The sequence below is a fragment of the Palaemon carinicauda genome, chromosome 21 (assembly GCF_036898095.1).
Source record: "Palaemon carinicauda isolate YSFRI2023 chromosome 21, ASM3689809v2, whole genome shotgun sequence".
NCBI lineage: Eukaryota > Metazoa > Arthropoda > Malacostraca > Decapoda > Palaemonidae > Palaemon > Palaemon carinicauda.
The window spans coordinates 109,255,651-109,261,650 of record NC_090745.1 but is presented as its reverse complement, the minus strand read 5'-3'; positions in this window follow the sequence as shown (position 1 = coordinate 109,261,650).

The following is a 6,000-nucleotide window of genomic DNA, read 5'->3' as shown; positions in this document are numbered from 1 at the left end:
TTGTGAGGTTGCAGCGACCAAAGGAATTAAAGAGTCTGAGCAGGACTCGAACCCCAGTCTGGCGTTCACCAGTCAGGGACGTTACCACATTGGCCACCACAACCTTAAAAGGAGAGAAATTAATACGGCTATTCCAGGTATATTTTTGCAAGATTCTTGCCTGAAATACTTATATTCATTCTTAAGAAACGATTCAATGGCCGGTGAGAAAATTGCAAGGATCGCCAAGTTTTGTGCAATTAGAAAAATAAGTCTCTTTCTAAGTAATAAATTATTCTATATTTTCTTTTTCATACATCAATGATAATTGGGTCTCTCTCTCTCTCTCTCTCTCTCTCTCTCTCTCTCTCTCTCTCTCTCTCTCTCTCTCTCTCCTACTGTGATTTTGCAACCGCGAATCCATAAACCATAAAAATGCATTCCCGCAAAATGAGTTTCCCTGATGAGGGGATCCAAACAACGTTTTGTATCCTCGTTATACGAGGTTTTCCCTGAACGTTTTTCAGCCTGATGATAACAGCTCGAGTGGCCTCGAGTTTTCATACTCTTTTTTTTATTGTATTCATTTCCATGTAATTTATCCTTCTTTAAAACGTGTTTGCTGTACTGTAAGGTCTAACAATCAGCTTACTCAAAGTCAGTTTAGTTTAGTCAGGTAATCAAGTATGTGATCATAAATGATTGCCAGACATTATTACTGCCGTTATGCCGATATTTCCTTGTTCTCCGTAGCTAAGCAAATTTAAATGATAGACATGATTGGAACGTGTTTATGGGAGTTGGAACCGCACCCAGCAGCCATTAATTAAAAAAATTATCATGGTGCTCAAGTGATTTATTGACATCAATTCTCAGTCACAAGAGCACAAATTATTGCCAGACATTATTACTGCCGTTATGCCGATATATCGTCGTTCTCTATAGCTAAGCAAATTTCTGCTTGGTCAGTCCAGGGAAGGGTTACCATTAGTGAATGATAAACACGATTGGAACGTGTTTGAGACTCGGAACCACAGCCAGCAGCTATTTATTTAAAGAAATTGTCAAGGAGCTCAAGTTATTTATTGACATAAATTCTCAGTCACAAGAACAGTTATCGCCAGATATTATTACGGCCGTTATGTGCTTGGTCAGCCAATGGAAGGGTTACCATCAGTGAATGGAAGACACGATTGGAACGTGTTTATGGAGTTGGAACAGCACCCGGAAGCCATTTATGAAAAGAAATGTAAACGCACTCGTGTGATTTATTGACGCCATTACTCAGTCACAAGATTCCATGAAAAGCCAACAGAGAGCATAAATCCTTCTTGAAATCCCTTTCGAATAGTGCCCATGAAATCCTGTGAGCGATGTCCCTACGTAAAGCATTATAATTGGGTATAATGAAAAGGCTCCGCCAGGACCTCGTCTGTCGAAGGGCGAATTGGAGGGGAGTTATTTGAGTCACTCTGGATTAAGTGCTGTCACAGCCAAATTGGCCTTTCACGAAATTAACCAGGGGCGATGAAGATACAAAAAATTCACACCCTCAAGCATTCTCTCTCTCTCTCTATGTGTGTATATATATATATATATATATATATATATATATATATATATATATATATATATATATATATATATATATATATATATATATATATATATATCATCATCATCTCCTACGCGTATTGACGCAAACGGCCTCATTTAGATTTCTCTAGTCGTCTCTTTATAGACTGACTAAATCCATAGAGAATTCATTGGCTTAATTCATGAGTGTGAATATATAAATGTATATATATATATATATATATATATATATATATATATATATATATATATATATATATATATATATATATATATATATATATATATGCATTTACACTCATGAATGTAAATGTTTTTGGGTTAATTAGTAGTATGTGTAAATCTTCCAATAGCCGGAATCCAATGCCGTTATTTAGTTCAAAAGAATAAGAAAAACTTAGAATGTCGTTTAGATAAATATGAGGAAATTAGAGGGGCTTGGCCCCCTTTTTAAGAAGGCGAGACTTCTTCCTCTTGTAGGTTGGAGAGCCATCAAAGACTTGAAAAGCCTGAGGTTAATTTTTCTGATATTTTTTTCAACTTAATAGTTGAGAAACTCCTTCAGGATAACATACTAAATACTACTATACTTAGAGTAGTTATTGCTCTTTAGCATTGAGGTGCTGGAAATTTGTAGAAAGGGTAAAGTTGTAATGAATATTAAATTCTGATAGAAGATTGAATACTTTGCTGTCTTGCCTCCTTATTTATTTCACTAACGTTTTCGTTTTTACAAATGATGGAAGATGAATTAAAATAATTTTTTTTTATATTCTTTTTCTTCGCCCTGAAACGTTTCGCTTTCCTTGTGAAAACCGATTTAGACCATTGTTTTTGGAAATAATCAGTCATCTTTATTAGGTTTTAAAGATTTTCCCTTACCTGTGGGTAGACCACCCAGAAGGTAATTAAACTTTATTGCGATTTTCTTTTCAATTTCAGGTGAATCTTTCATCACCAAAGAACAATGAAGGTATTAAGCCAAATACTTCATTAGGAATTTTTTTGATTTCAGATGTTTCTTTTATGACCAAAGATCAATAAATGTATTACTTGCCTTTCTTCGATTCGTTAGACAATATGCAATATTTTAATGTACATTTTAAAGAAGGACTAAGGAGAAAAATAAATGGATGAGATACGATCTCTTAGTCTCGAAGAACGGTAAGCTGACATATTCCTACTTCTGGCTGTCAAACTTCGCACGTAAAAATGAGTAAAAAAAAAATGCTTACTGGAACTCCAGTAACACCCACTTTAACGGTCATTTACTCCAGCTTACCGACCTCCGTTGGATACTTGGCGCAAAGTTTGACAGCAACATGGCAGGAGACGAAGTCGTGGGTAGTGAGTCTGTCTCAAATCCAACGTATTACAAGCAGCTCCTTGGAAATTGGGTTGGAAAAAAAAGTCATCTTTGGATGCTGCAACACTTGGATACAACATAGCCCGATGAACAAAATGTAATGTAGCTTGAGTTTATTTATAATTGAATGGGGGCTATGAATTTAAGTCTAAGAGCCCCCGGTCCGTGATACTGTGACGGCCGAGAGACACTCTCCTTTATATACAAAACCTCAAGGCAACAGGAATTTTCATGTTCGAGAAACAGACAATGTTAGAGAGGAAAAACGCAGACATGTTTATTCTGGTTCTTTCTAGTGCGAGGGAAGAGCACAGATACAAGCATAATATATACAAAATAATTTATGTACGATCGTGTGACACATGGTTGGTACAATACTGTCCGGTCAATGTGTGTAAAATTATTATTATTATTATTATTGTTATTATTATTAAATGCTAAGCTAGAACCCTAGTTGGAAAAGCAGGATGCTATAAGCCTAGGGGCCCCAACAGGGAAAATAGCCCAGTGAGGAAAGGAAATTAGGAAAAATAAAATATTCTAAGAAGAGTAACAACATTAAAATGAATATTTCCTATTGCCAAGATATAAGTAGCTCTTTTTAAATATCGATGTTCAGCTAAATAGGTATTGAGGTCTGTGTCAATTCTTTTATTCTCATACGATTTCCTAAGGTAAATTTAGTTGTGAAGCGCATCCAAGATAGGTTGAATTGACAAATTAAATTAGAGAACTTTACAGAAAACTTCTTTGTCGTAATCCTACAGGAAATGCAACCGTCCCAGTGTGATGGATGTGCCAACATAAGAATCCTTGAATGCATCCTCGAACCACCCACATCATCCTTCTTAAACTAGTTTCGAAACTCTTCGATTGTTCTCTCTCTCTCTCTCTCTCTCTCTCTCTCTCTCTCTCTCTCTCTCTCTCTCTCTCTCTCTCAAAAAAAGTATTTTTAACTTCAACTTCGTTGTTGCGAAGGTTATGTTTTGATCGGCGTATATTTTGTATGTCTGTCTGTGTGTTTGTGATTCGCATAACTCAAAAACTATGTGACCGAATCGTATAAATTTTGGTAGGATGATTGGCCATGATCCAAGGACAATTTTATAATATTTTGGGAATGATTGGGTCAAAGGTGAAGGTCAAGGTAACGTAAAGGTAAAAAACGTCTTTTTGCTATATCGTGGTCAAATTTTATCCGATCTGCATGAAATTAGTGATAAAATGTACATACTATTCAATTGCCTATCCTGTGATTTGAGAGAGATTTGGTCAGAGGTTAAGGTCAAAAAACGTCTTTTTGCTATAGTGTGGTTAATTTTCATCTGATTTGCATAAAACTAGTACCATAATGTGCATAATTCAATTGCCTACAAAAAAAAAATAATTTTAAGACCGATATGAAGGTCTAGAAACCCCGGATGTCGAATAAATCGATCAATCTACTATACTATTCACTTCCAAAATGCGAGATTTAACTCAAATCTGTATATTCCGGTGACTTTTCTTTTGTAGGACAAATTTGTTACTCCTATAGGATATTCAGTTGACCATTCATGTTATACACTTCCAGAACGTGGTATTTCATTCACTCATCTGTATTTCCTGGATAATTTAACCCACCCCCTCCCCCTTTTGAAGCTCAGGTTCAGTAATTCCTTTTTCGTTTGCCCAATTCACCATGAAAAATTATAATATCGTTGTCAAAGTTGCCGACATGTATTCATTTACTGATTTTTTATGAACGGCTTAAAAATGTGATACTGTAATATCTATAAATTTATTATTGATGAAGGATTAGACTAAAAATATATTAAAAGTTGACAAAAATCTCTGAGCTTTTGGAGAATCGTGGTCCCAATGAACAATTTGAACAAAAGGTGTCCAAGTTTTGCCTATTTAAAGATTAGCGGTCTTTTTTTAAAAGCGCCAAAATATCATTGCTAAATAAGGAACCAGTGCCTGAATCAATGTAAACGCCAAAGTAAAAGGCCGTAAATATAAGATCTAAACGACCATATTCGTAGACTCGCCGTTAAACTTGACAGATCAGCTTCCAAAGGCTACGTATAGGAAAAAGTGATTAAACTGATACCAATATATTTTTTAATCATAAATAGATTTGAGATCCTTCTAGTAGCATCACTAACCGAAGCTGCATCACTCAAATCATGTTTCAGCTGTGCTTGTAAAGTTCAAGCAAACTATAACGACTAAAGTAGCTCAGGACATCTCTTCAGTAAACGATCAGTCCACCTGTGCTTGATTGAGTGATCGAGTTATCTGGGATCCTGATATCTAAGGTCATTGACGCCGATATTATTTTTTTTTTATATAAATAAAGAAATAGATAAATAGCAATTCAGTTTAAAACAATAAAAGCAAAAACAACCTGAATCTGCGTTACAAAGCATTTTTCAGTAGTACAAACAATACGCTTTTCTAAGGAAACCATGATCCTTTTTCCTTGTAAAGCAATGGACTGTAAGAAATACAGAGGGAAACAGATCAGCAGGCAACCTCTGGTGATCCATGACCACTTATCACTTGTTCGGCAGTGCTCTGTATCGTGAAGGGGGATATTTACTTCCGCCAAGGAGGTTATAAAATCAAGTCGATTTATTTATTACCTCCGCCAGGGAGGTTTATTTATTTGTTTATTTGACGACATTTTCACCACAGATAGATCTCAGGTCATGGACGGCCCCATAAAATTTTGGAGATGAGCTTGATCCGGATTTTAGATCCCGATTTGCATTTTTCGTCATTTCTGTGGACAGGATTACATCAAAATACGCGTTTATTTATTTGTCTGTGTGTGTCTGTTGACAGGATTACGTCAAAACTACTCTACAGATTTTAACGAAATTTCCACCACAGATAGATCTTAGGTTGTGGACGACCCTATTAATTTCCGAGATGATCATGATTCTGATTTGCATTTTTCGCATTTTTAAAGATATCGTCAAAATAAATTGACGGATTTGGACGAAATTTCCACCACAGATAGATCTTAAGCCATGGGCCATGATAGGGTCATAGATGACTTCACTGAGTAG